Source organism: Ranitomeya variabilis, chromosome 3 (genome assembly GCF_051348905.1).
Source record: "Ranitomeya variabilis isolate aRanVar5 chromosome 3, aRanVar5.hap1, whole genome shotgun sequence".
Lineage (NCBI taxonomy): Eukaryota > Metazoa > Chordata > Amphibia > Anura > Dendrobatidae > Ranitomeya > Ranitomeya variabilis.
Window position 1 is genome coordinate 319,008,887 of NC_135234.1, and position 12,955 is coordinate 319,021,841.

The 12,955-nt window shown below is 44.3% G+C and overlaps 1 protein-coding gene across 2 annotated transcripts in view; it reads right to left on the minus strand.

Moving 5' to 3' along the window:
• ARID1A (AT-rich interaction domain 1A) overlaps positions 1-12,955 on the minus strand; it is a 183,857-nt gene that overhangs the window by 18,337 nt on the left and 152,565 nt on the right. The gene's annotated exons all lie outside the window — the stretch shown is intronic.

Genomic DNA, 12,955 nt, shown 5'->3' on the forward strand with positions numbered 1-12,955 from the left:
GGACTTCCGCAGTGGCGTGCTGCCTTGCGGCCTATTGTCCATTAAGAAGATTTCCGGGAGAGGCCTCGCGATCCTCTTCCTTGCCGTCTCTCCTCGCACACCCTAGAGACTCACTGACCCCAGCGGTGGTGCTTCGGGTTACCATGCCAGCCGAGGCTGGGAACCCCCAACTGCCTAGATCGGTCTGACTGGCCCCAGCATTTAATGATGATTCTAGGTATGTCTTGCGACTGCAGATTCCCTATCAAGGACAGGAAACCAAAACTGATGAGAGGTACCGCCTTTTTATCGGTCCTTGATGGGCGGATCCCCCTCTCCGTGGTGCCGTCATGGGAGACAGAGAAACAGCAATTCAGGAATTCTTTTTGTTTTTTTCTTTCTTTCTCTGTTTTGCGTGTGGTAAAATTGATAAGGGCACTTTATTCTTCGGGCCAGTACAATTACATTAATGCCACATTTATATTGTTTTTTTATGTTTTGGCGCCTTTATACAAACCTTTATAGGAAAAAAGTTTTACATTGCTTTATTCTGAGAGCTTCCTAGAGCTAACTTTTTTATTTTTCCGCTGATGGAGCTGTATTGCGGCTTGCTTTTTGCGGGACAAGATGGCATTTTCAGTGATACTATTTTTATTTACATTCGTCTTTTTGATCGCGTTTTATTCCATTTTTCCAAGCTGTATGATAATAAAGCATCGTTTGCTACTTTTTTTGTGACATTTTTTATGGCGTTCATTGAAGGGTTTAACTAGCATAACAGTTATAGATTGGATTGTTCCGGACGCGATGATACCATACTTGTACCTTTTTTAAATTAATTTATTTTTTAACAAAAATGTATCAGTGGATTCTTTTATTATGTAATTACTTTTTTTTTTTTTTTACATACTTTAAAAATTTTTTTTTTTTTTTTTTACTTTTTGATTGAAGGTACAATTGCATTGCAATACACTAGCATTGCACTGCATTATAACTATATGGAAAGCTTAATAATAATGCTTATTTTTATATAGCGCTAACATATTCCGCAGCGCTTTACAGTTTGCACACATTATCACTGTCCCCGATGGGGCTCACAATCTAAATTCCGTATCAGTATGTCTTTGGAATGTGGGAGGAAATCTGAGTACCAGGAGGAAACCCACGCAAACACGCGGAGAACATACAAACTTCTTGCAGATGTTGTCCTTGGTGGGATTTGTGCCAACCACTGAGCCACCGTGCTGCCCCTAAAGCTTCTGACACCATGCCGAGAGCAAGGTCTTAGAAGCTTTCTGTAGCTTGGTGACCCGAACCCCGGGTCAGTGACAGCTGAACTGAACATAAAGTCTGAACTGAATATAAAATGCATGACGGGGATAGCCTGTCCTGGTGCGGGAACTGACACACCTGGCCATGATGGGCTATGCACGTCATTGGACGTTAAGGGGTTAATTCAGTGTTCCATCCACTATACGCTGATCTACTGCCAAAAAGTTACTAGATAAAAGTTCACACCACATTCCATTTTTAAAAACTGATTAAAAACAAAACACGGGTGGCACCCTAGAGGGGTGGGAGAGAAATGGCTTGTTACTCTTGGATGGTAATGCTTGGATGCGTGAATGCAGCTTTACACAGATTTATCAAACACCATAAACCATCTCAGCTACAGGAGTGATTCATAGCTAAAATTCACAGTGCTACTGTAGTCGTGGCACAGCCCGGGATATCAGGGGTTAAAGTGAGAGCTACAGATGTATGGCAAGTCGCACCTGTGTTCTCACTTTAACCTGCGATATCATGGGGTTGGTCACAAAGACAGCATTTTAAGGCAAATATTGTTCAGGAGCTATGATAGAGGCCAAGACAGTTAAACATGCCAGAGTGAAGGCAGAGGGGGACCGGAAAAAGATAGTGTGATCTCCTCCTATCCCTGTAACACTAGGTTTTATGCATTACACCTGCAAGTGTTTAAGCGAACAAATAAATAAAAAAGTTGCTAATTAAGTCACATTGCTTTTTTATTCAATGTTTTTTTTCGAAGTAATCAAAAAGTCACAATGCAAAAAATTATATTCACAAGAATTACAGTTCATCTTGCAGAACAAAAAACAAAACCAGGGGGAAAAGAAAACAAAAACCAGTTAAGGCTCTTTGAATGTGGAGACCAAAAAAAAATAAAAAATTATATTTTATTGAAAAAAGTAAGTATAAAATAAGCCATATATTTAGCATCACCGTGTCCATAAACCAAATTCTACAAATTCTAAAATGAACATTAATTAAAAAAAGATAAAAAATTAAAAAAGTCTGTGTATAATACATATGGTATATATGTACACATACATATATGCACGCACATATATCAGTTTGTCACTGGAAACAAAATATACTCTTACAAAAAAAAAGTCCTGAAATGTAAATGATACATAATTTCCATAATCGTGCAGGTAAACAATTCAAATTATAGAATTAGCATGTAACACGTGGTATATCATTAAAAAAAAAATTGCTTTTATGTCGCAAGGCCCAACAAAACATTGAATAAAAATGTGATCAAAAAGTCACTCATAACAAAAAAAAAATGTTACTAATAAATACAAACTGCAACTTACCACCCCCCCACACACACACACAAAAAAAGCCTTCTTATGCAGACAACTATATAATATTAGAGAGGCCATGCACATGTCCAATTTGTCACTGACAAAGGAAAAAAAAAAAAAAAAAAAGCTATGATTACAGCATGCACGATTTGCATTTGTAACTCGTATCGCACTCGGCCATGCAAGTCTATGGGTCCGTATTACTGTGGTCCAGTTTCCACGGACTGACAGAATGTAAGAGTATTTTTTGTTCCCTTTATCTTCTCCAAATCAGACCACATGGACGCTGTTTTACACATTTTGAAAAGTTGTCAGGGTCAGTTATGAGCCAATTCTTACAGAGGTTGTCTACTACATTGGATAAGGACCCCACCGATTTAAACCTTGTAAAGCAGTATTTTTGTAAATACCTCTTGCTGCCATCTGTGCCTGTGACCGCTCACTCAACATCACATGACCCCAGCTGTAGCTGCAGTGGACATCCGCTGATGCCAAGTAGCATAATCCCTTGCATTACATGGGTGTGAGACAGTCTCGCACCCCTCCTGATTGATTGGGCTGTGGGCATAATGTCACCGCACGTAACAGCCCCGTATCCACAGCGTGCTTTCCCTTTCTCCTCTGCTCTCATTAGCCGCAAGCGCGCGCTGGATTACTGGCCTGTGACATGCGGTGAAACTCCACCCACAGCACAGTGAATCAGATGGTGTGCACACGACTGGGTCAAGCCACGGTGATGTAAGGCATTTTGGAACTTGACGTGACATCAGCAGCAGCCGGAGTCACGTGATGCCAAGTGAGCATTTAGTGATGGCACCGCTCATACGCACAGATGACAAGAGGCATTTATAAAAATACTTCTTTACAAGGTTTAAAATTGGTGGGGGCAGTATAGAATGTAGTGGACAGCCCATTTAAAGACTTTAACGTCCTGAACTTAAATCGGGCAATAACATTTTATTTAGTTGGCTCTTGTTTCTATGATAACGTTTTCCCTTTTACTGCTACACATAATAAAAGGGAATTTGTCACCACAAAATTCACCTATAAGCTAAGGCCACTGGCATCAGGGGCTTATCTACAGCATTCTGTAATGCATTCTGTAGATAAGCTCCCGATGTATCCTGCAAGATGAGAAAAACACGTTATATTATACTCACCCAGGGGCGGTCCCGCTGCAGTCCGGTCCGATGGGTGTCGCGGTCCGGGGCCTCTCATCTTCATACAATGACGTCCTCTTCTTGTCTTCCTGCCGCGGCTCCGGCACTTTACTTTATCTGCCCTGTTGAGGGCAGAGTAAAGTACTGCAGTGCGCAGGCGCCGGGAAAGGTCAGAGAGGCCTGGCGCTTGCGCACTGCAGTACTTTGCTCTGCCCTCAACAGGGCAGATAACGTACGCCTGCGCCGGAGCCGCGGCAGGAAGACCAGAAGAGAATGTCATCGTATGAAGATGGGAGGCCCTGGACCAGACCGCGACGCCCATCGGACAGGACCGGGACCTCCCCTGGGTGAGTATAATCTAACTTGTTTTTCTTCTCTTTCAGTTTACATCGGAGGCTTATCTACAGCATTACAGAATACTGTAGATAAGCCCCTGATGCCAGTGGCCTTAGCTTATAGGCGAATTTTAGGGTGACAGATTTCCTTTAATGTACAGAAGTTTCAGTACTTTAAAACAGTTTTGCAAATATTAAGATGCAGAATATTTCAGGCCAATTTCCTGATAATATATTTAGTGGAAACTTTGCAACAATTCAAATAACTAAAACATGTCTAAATACTATTGTGAATTATAAACCATTACAGAAATTGTACTACAAAAGCTGGTCCTCATTCAGTGACAGCTCTTTTTTTGCTTATCTCTTGTACTCCTACATTGGATCATCACTCACAATTGTCCAACAGTAATCTGCAAGTATTGATAGTTACCATTTTCCTTGATATCTTTTCTCCATATCTTAGTAAAATCTTTCACTGTGCTCGAAGCACACTGCTCCGCAGTTTGGTGGAAAAGTCTGGATTTGAATGTAAGAAATTCTTTAAAGGACAGGTTACAGACAAAATTCTTATGTTTTGAGGAGATTTTCCACCAATGCTTCATTGTTATCCACTCTTGAGTTTCCAGAAAAAGTTAGTTACCTCTAATATGAATGCTACCCATGCAGCTTTTTCCTTGCCCTGAAACAAAGAAACTCCTAATCTTGAAGCTTACGAATCTGAGGTCCAGTAAAGACTTCTTCCTTTATCCTTGATTCACTTAACCTTTGAAATGTATCGATGAGATGCTTGAATGCTTTTGCATTTTTATCCATTGCCTTTATAAAGTTCTTCATTAGACACAAGTTGATATGGAATGGTAGTAACAAAATATTATGTCAACAAGTGCTGAATGCAGAACATTTTTCTCCCTGGTTGAAGTGAATGTTGGAGGAGAGGCCAGTCTCTTATTGTAGTGATGCTCTCTTGCACGACTATCCCACTCACAGAAAGCAGTACTTCGTATATCCACCATGGAGACCAAGTAAGAGGGCAACCACTGAGGGGCCACACATGTTGGTCATATGTCGCACCTCAACAGCTACTTCATGTTGTCATTGGTTTCTTTCAGGTGGACTATATAACCAATTGCAATTGTAAGCAGTACATTGCAATTACGCAGCAAGATGGCTTTTAGGCTTGTTTTGGACAAATCGATGAAGAGACTCCATTTCTCTTGTTTACGACTTCTATTCAGAGCTTCCATTAAACTGTTGATGATGTTGCATGCCACAAGATCGCCCTCCATGAAGAAGTATTGCTTTATCACAGTTGCAGAAAAAAGAAATCTGAACATCGCCCACCAGAAGATTCCACTCCTGTAGCCTAGAACCTAAGAGCTCAGCCTTAAGGTACCTTCACACTAAACGATATCGCTACAATCCGTGACGTTGCAGCGTCCTGGCTAGCGATATCGTTTAGTTTGACACGCAGCAGCGATCAGGATCCTGCTGTGATATCGCTGGTCGTTGAACAAAGTTCAGAACTTTATTTGGTCGTCAGACCGGCGTGTATCGTCGCGTTTGACACCAAAAGCAACGATACCAGCGATGTTTTACACTGGTAACCAGGGTAAACATCGGGTTACTAAGCGCAGGGCCGCGCTTAGTAACCCGATGTTTACCCTGGTTACCAGTGTAAAATGTAAAAAAAACAAACAGTACATACTTACATTCGCGTCCCCCGCCGTCCGCTTCCCACACTGACTGAGCGCCGTAAAGTGAAAGTACAGCACAGCGGTGACGTCACCGCTCTGCTGTTAGGGCCGGCGCTCAGTCAGTGCAGGAAGCGGACGCCGGGGGACGCGAATGTAAGTATGTACTGTTTGTTTTTTTACATTTTACGCTGGTAACCAGGGTAAACATCGGGTTACTAAGCGCGGCCCTGCGCTTAGTAACCCGATGTTTACCCTGGTTACCCGGGGACTTCGGCATCGTTGGTCGCTGGAGAGCGGTCTGTGTGACAGTTCTCCAGCGACCAAACAGCGACGCTGCAGCGATCGGCATCGTTGTCGCTATCGCTGCAGCGTCGCTTAATGTGAAGGTACCTTTACTCTTGGGCAGATCCAAATTTCTAACAAGATCTTTCAGCTCACTTAAGGTTTTTTTGATGTGGTTCAGTTGAGGTTGTTGACAAAGTCTGGGTCATGAGAGAAGAAGATGCTTAATGACACCAAGTATCCCCTCTTCTTTCTCACTTCACTCGACTCAAAGTTTCTTGTGCTTTGGACAGTTCTTCTGTATGTGGTACTGGGAATATGGCAGATGCAATGTTTGGAGACTAAAGTGCACCACTTCTTCCTTGAAACTGCTATCCTAATGAGGGGTCAGAAATAGTAATTAGTGTGATCGGTTGGTTCTCCCCCGATCATTGGAATAACAAAAGGCATAGAATGCCTCTTCCCATGCAACCATTGGGTAAGATGTGATGCACATCTATAGCAGCATGTGTGTGCAGCCCAACTCTTGTCCTGTCTCCTATTCTGCAGCCAAAGGTATTAGTTACTCACCAGTTAACAGTATTTTTCGGAGTCCATGACAGCACCACCAGAGAAAGGGGATCCACCCTTCAGGAACAGAAAACCTACAGATACATAATGGTGGTACCTCTCCTCACGCATCAGTTGGTTTACAGAGCAAAAGAGGACCACCAAGGTTAATGACATGATTTATATACAATAATATTACTACTAACTATTTACTATTTACCACATGTGGATTATAAGAGGAAGAGGTGCATACCCAGAACTAAAGAAAAGGGAGGGAATCTACGGGTGATGTCATGGACTCCGAAAAATACCGTTAACCGGTGAGTAACAAACTTTATTCGATCGTCCATGACAGCACCACCAGAGAGAATTACAGAGAGTAATAACTAATTAGGGAGGGACTACAGCCTGCAGCACCCTTACACCAAAGGAGAGGTCTGAGGAAGCACCCAGATCTAGTCTATAATGGTTAAAAAACGTGTTTAGAGAGGACCAAGTAGCAGCCTTACATATTTGGTCAATCAACACCTCCGATCTCTCCGCACACGAGGCTGCCATGGCTCTAGTGGAATGCACCCTCAGTTCTCCAGGTGCCGACCTGCCCTTTGAGATGTAGGCTAGCGAAATAGCCTCCCTGATCCACCTAGCTAGCGTACTTTTTGATGCCCTTAGGCCTTTCCTAGTACCCAGTTAGGACACAAACAGGGCGTTATCTTTTTTCCAGGGATTAGTAACCGCTAGGTATTCTAGGAGACATCTCTTTACCTCTAGGGTGTGTAGTTTCTTTTCTTTTTCACTACTAGGATTAGGGAGGAAGGATGGAAGGACTATTTCCTGCGTCCTATGAAATCTGGAAACTACCTTACGTAGATATGCTGGATCAGGTGAAAGTATTACCCTATCATCTCTAAATTGCATACAAGGAGGAAGCCTGGATAACGCCTGGATGTCACTTGCTCTACGAGCTGATGTTAGTGCTACCAGGAAGGTTACTTTGAGGGACAAGTTTTTTATGGAGGTCGATGAAACCGTTTCAAATGTGGTCTCCGTCATGGCCGACTATGTTTAAATCCCACGGCATGACCCCATCTTTCACTACTGGTTTGGACCTACTTGCCGTCTAAATGAACCTACTAATCCACTAATTACCGGCAATGTTACAGCCAAAGAGGGCCCCTAAGGCTGACAACTGTACTATAAGAGTGCTAGGGGATAACCCCATGTCCAGACCTTTTTGTAGGAATTCTAAAATCTGGTTTATGGGTGCTGATTGACCAGCTACCACCCCTGAGCTCTGAAGGAACCTTTTCCAGATTCTACTGTAAATTTGGGTAGTGATTATTTTTCTGCTTTTAAGTAGGGTATTAATCAAGCCTGGGGAGAAACCTCTTTTTTAGCAGTGACAGTTCAAATTCCACGCCGTCAGATGCAGGCCATCCATCTGCAGGATGGTAGACTGGGCCCTGAGATAGGAGATCTGGGATGGATGTCTGGTAGGACCCATGGGTCGGATACCGACATGGTCCTGAGGAATGAGAACCATAATCTTGGCCTTGTCCTTCCTGATTTTCCTCATCACCAGAGGAAGTAGAGACAGGGGAGGGAAGGCATATGCTAGCCTGAAGTTCCACTTTATCAAAAAAGCGTATACTGCCAATGGATCCTCTCTGGGATTCAGTGAGCAAAATGGTCTCACTTTCTTGTTCTCCCTGGTGGCGAAGAGATCCACTTCTGGTTGACCCCACTTTTCCACAAGCAGGTCGAAGATATAGGTTTTTAGGGACCATTCCCCTTGTCTTAGAAGGTTGCGGCTTAAGTAATCCGCTGTAGTGTTTTCTCTTCCTTTTATATGTAGAGCGGTTAAAGACAGAAAATGCTGTTCTGTGAGTTGGAACAAACGATCTGCTACATTCATCAGGGTTCTGGAACGCCTTGGCGATTGATATACGCCACGGTGACCTGATTGTCGAAGAACACCAGTACGTGATGACCCTGTAGATACACAAGGAGTCTTTTAGCCGCCTGCTCCACTACTGTTAACTCTTTCAGGTTAGAAGATCTCTCCACCTGATGATGCTGCTAAAGTCCCTGGACTAAAACTTCACCGACATGAGCCCCCAACTGGAAGGGATTATATTCCCAGGGGACCCCTGGATAGATTGTTTCTCTCTAGCCACCAGTCGAGGGATTTTATAGTGTTTCGAGACAAAGTTAGCTGGCCTTCTAGGTAACCCCACAAAGTTTTTTGACACAAAACCTCGCCCTGCAATTTCCCTGTAAGGAACTAGGCCCTCCAGACCGCTGGAATACAGGATGAGAGAGCCTAAAAGAGACATGGCTTTTTTGAGGGACATGGTGGGGTTATTGGAGGCGTTCAGGACCTGATTGTGCGGGTAAACTAATTTATCCGGAGCCAGACTTCATTCCTGATTCTGGGAATCAGATTAGATCTAAGAATTGCTGAACTCTCATGGGCTGTAGTCAGGATTTTTTGATGCTTAGCAGCCACCCTAACTGTTCCAGGGCAGACATTACTTTCTGTAACTGCTCCAAACAATGATCCGCTGTTTTGCCTATAATAAGGAAGTCATCGTGGTAGGGGATCACCAGAATGTCAGACTCATGCAGATGAGCCATAACCTTGGCTATAACTTTAGTGAACACCCGAAGGGTGACTGCAATACCAAAGGGAAGGGTACCATACTGAAAGTGTCGGACCGACCCTTCTAAATGGACCGCTGGTGAGCTCTGTTTACGGACTAGGAACAGAGGGGAGTAGAAACCTCTACCCCTTTCTTCCTCCGGCACTTCTGACAGAACCTTTTTGCTGCACAGGTCACAAATTTCAGCTATCAGGGCTGCCTGTTCTGTTGGGGAAGATCTGAGTGGGGTAATCCTGAACCTGTTTTGGGGAATACAGGAAAATTCTAATCGCAGACCCGTGGCTATCAATCCCAGGATCCAATTGCTATTGGAAATCAGGGACCAAGCCGGGTAGAAGGCAGTTAGCCTACCTCCTACCGGAGCGGCTAGTCATTGGGGTGGCTTCTTGACCTCACAAGATAGTTCCTGGCGCCCCCCCACCTCCAAACATAAATCCAGTACCTCTCCTTTTTTCATCCCATCTGCCTTGATCTCTGGACGACCTTCTAGGAAAAAATCTTTTCCCAGTGAAGGGACGTCTATAAGAAGGGGTCAGCAAACTGGGACATTTCTTTTTCTCGTCCCCAGCTTTTTCTAAAAGTTAGTCCAGAACTGGGCCGAACAGATATTCTTCCTCACACGGGATAGAGCAAAGACGGGATCTGGCCTGGATGTCCACTAGCCAACACTTTAGCCATAGCGCCGTACGAGCTGCATTTGTTAGTCCTGCGGCCCTGGCTGCCATCCTTGCTGAGTCTGCCGAAGCATCGGCTAGAAAGGCTGCAGCATTCTGGATTATTGGCAGGGACTTCAAGATGGATTCCCTCAAGGCCCCATCTTCTAGTTGGGATTTGAGTTGATCCAGCCAGACCAAGGATCTGGCTGTGCACATTGCAGCCACTGCTGGTCTTAGAGCGCCAGCCGACATTTCCCATGTCCCTTTTAGAAACGAGTCTGCTTTTTTATCAAGTGGATCTTTTAAGGAGGCCATATCACCAAAGGGAATGGAGGATTTTTTGGAAGCTTTAGCAACTGCTGTGTCTAGCTTCGGCACTTTGTCCCATCTGTTCACCAATGGGTCCTCGAAGGGATATCTCCGTTTAAAGGCTGGTGGTAGTAGGGAGCCCTTCTTTTCTGGCTTTTTCCACTATCAGGTTCTGAACCTTGTCATTTAGTGGAAAGACTCTGCGCTTCCTTGGGTCTAGGCCGCCTAACATCAGGTCCTGTGCAGAAAGTTCCGGTTTTGCGTCAGCTACCCCCATAGTGGACCCAACTGATTTAACCAGTTTGTCCATTTGATCCAGGGGAAAGCAAAAACGGTTGGAGTCCTCTTCTGAAGAGGATGCAGAGGCTTCTGAATAATATTCGCTTATCCTAGGGGCAGCTGAAGAGTCTGACCCTGAAAAACTTGCTTCTCTTTTCCTTTTTGAAGATTCCCCTTGAGATAGGGACTTTAGGGAATCCTTAACTTCTCTTCTGATAATTTCTCTAAGATTCGAGGTGAAATCCGGGGTTTCTTCCGCCACCTGTGGGAGTGGGGAAAAGTGTAAGGGACTATGCAATTAACTAGGGACTACCATTTTTTTCCCCCTCTTTCTCCCTACCATCTGTTGTACACATGGCTGACATAACCTTTTAGGGCAGGCGCCTGGCAAGGGACAATTACAAAGGGCACATTCCTTGTTTTTTTGTTTTATCAGAGCATTTCTTCCTCTAGAGAAAGAACATAAGGAAAAATAAACTGCATCAGGGTACATTCATGGAGATCTCTTACCCAAGCAGTAGCGGTAGGTATCGGATTACTGGGGGAGTGAGCTGAATCCTTCAGTCTGGAGGAACTCTTGCGGCTGGGCTGTCCACTTCGTCCTCAATTTTTCAGTTAGGGGTTCGCATGGGACCTCTCTGAGGCACGCTCCTGCTGAACCACGGGAGCTTCCGGCTCATCCATTGCTGCAGATGGGCCAAAAAGCAGCCCTGCAGCGTCTCTGTATACTCACCTACCGGCGCTGGCTTCTGGAGACTGCCATCCACCGGATTCCGCTCTACCTGCACCGCACGCTGTCGTAGAGCCCTGCCCGGGCCCACCGTGGCGCTTCCAGGGACCCCGCACTGACCGAGGTAGAAGACCCCCTCGCTACCTGGGTCGGTCAGTCGGCCTGGGAATCCTGATGTAAAAAATGGATGATCTGTAGGCATCCTGTCCTCCAGGAACAGGAAACCAAATGATGCGTGGGAGAGTTGCCGCCCTTATGTATCTGTAGGTTTCCTGTTCCTGAAGGGCGTATCCCCTCACTCTGGTGGTGCCATCATGGACGATCGAATAAATACAGGTTGTAGTCTTTCCTTATCATGGTAGTAAAGTTTTGCCTTTATGACACAAAAGTGACTTCTCTGCATATGTAGCAAAAACTATCCACTTTGTGGTTGCAAGAGTCATATCTGAAAAAAAAACAAAACACGTCAATATGCTAAGAAACCAAGATAAGAAATCCCAAAATAGTGTACCTTACACAGAGAGCATTTCTAAAAGTAGGTGATGCATTTGTAGTTAGGATTACGTCATCAGAACACTGTTGGCTTTTTTTATTGGTCACCTTAAGATGATCGACTAGTGAAGGCTCAATAGCCTAAAAAGATAACGTAATAAACTAGCTAGCTACTAACAATGCACTAATGATGAAATAATAAAGGTATCATTTTTCTATAAGCCTGCAAGAAATGTGTCATAAGTAATTACAACACCCTCTGGAGCTTGAAAATTAAAGCAAATCCGCAAATTTAAGAATCATTCGTTTTCACCATCACAAAATTAGTTGGGTTCAACTGTTCTTGTCTCTGAACCAATTTGACTGTTGAACAGTGTAATAGGACAGATTTTCTCTCAAATGAGGGACGAAACAGTCGTGTGAACTAGCCCTTTAGTGCCACAAGAAAAAAAAAATAAAAATCTGTCTCACAGAATCTTATACAAATTATTGATAATTTTGACCCCAGAAGTGTCTTCAAGATATATCAGTACACCTCTTGATAAATGCCTTGATTTTTTCTTTACCAACACCTCAGGGGCTCTGAAAAGGCAACCAGAAACAATTCCAGAACAATTTGCACTCCAAATGGCTCTTTCCTTTTGAGCCTCAGTGTACAATCACATATTTCCATATACTCAGGATAAATTGGGTGACAACTTGTGTAAGGTTTTTTTCCCTCAAAGTTTGGGGCCAACACTACAACACCACAGCCCCAGCAGCACACTGGGCACCGCTACACCAGGGACCGCACAGAATCTAAAGGGGCATACTTGCCTTCTTCCGGTGCTGGCCCTCCGGAGTCAGTAATCCTCCGGACACCACTCCACCTGCCCGCTCACTGCCATGCGGTCCACCCTGGACCCACCGTGGCGCTTTCAGGGACCCCGCACCAGCCGAGGTAGGGGAGGCCCACTACCTGAACCGACTGGCCGGGCCTGGGATCCGTCAGAATCCTTCACAGGTATGTCTGTAGGAAAAGGGTTCCCGTCAGGGACAGGAAACCAAATGATTCATGGGAGAGGTGCCGCCCTTTTATATCTGTAGATTTCTTGTCCCTGAAGGGTGGATTCCATGTCTCGTGGTGCTGTCATGGGAGACCGAAAAAAACATGGATTTTTTTTTCCCCACTTTTCATTAATTCACATCAAGTATCTGAAGGGTTAAACCTCCTAA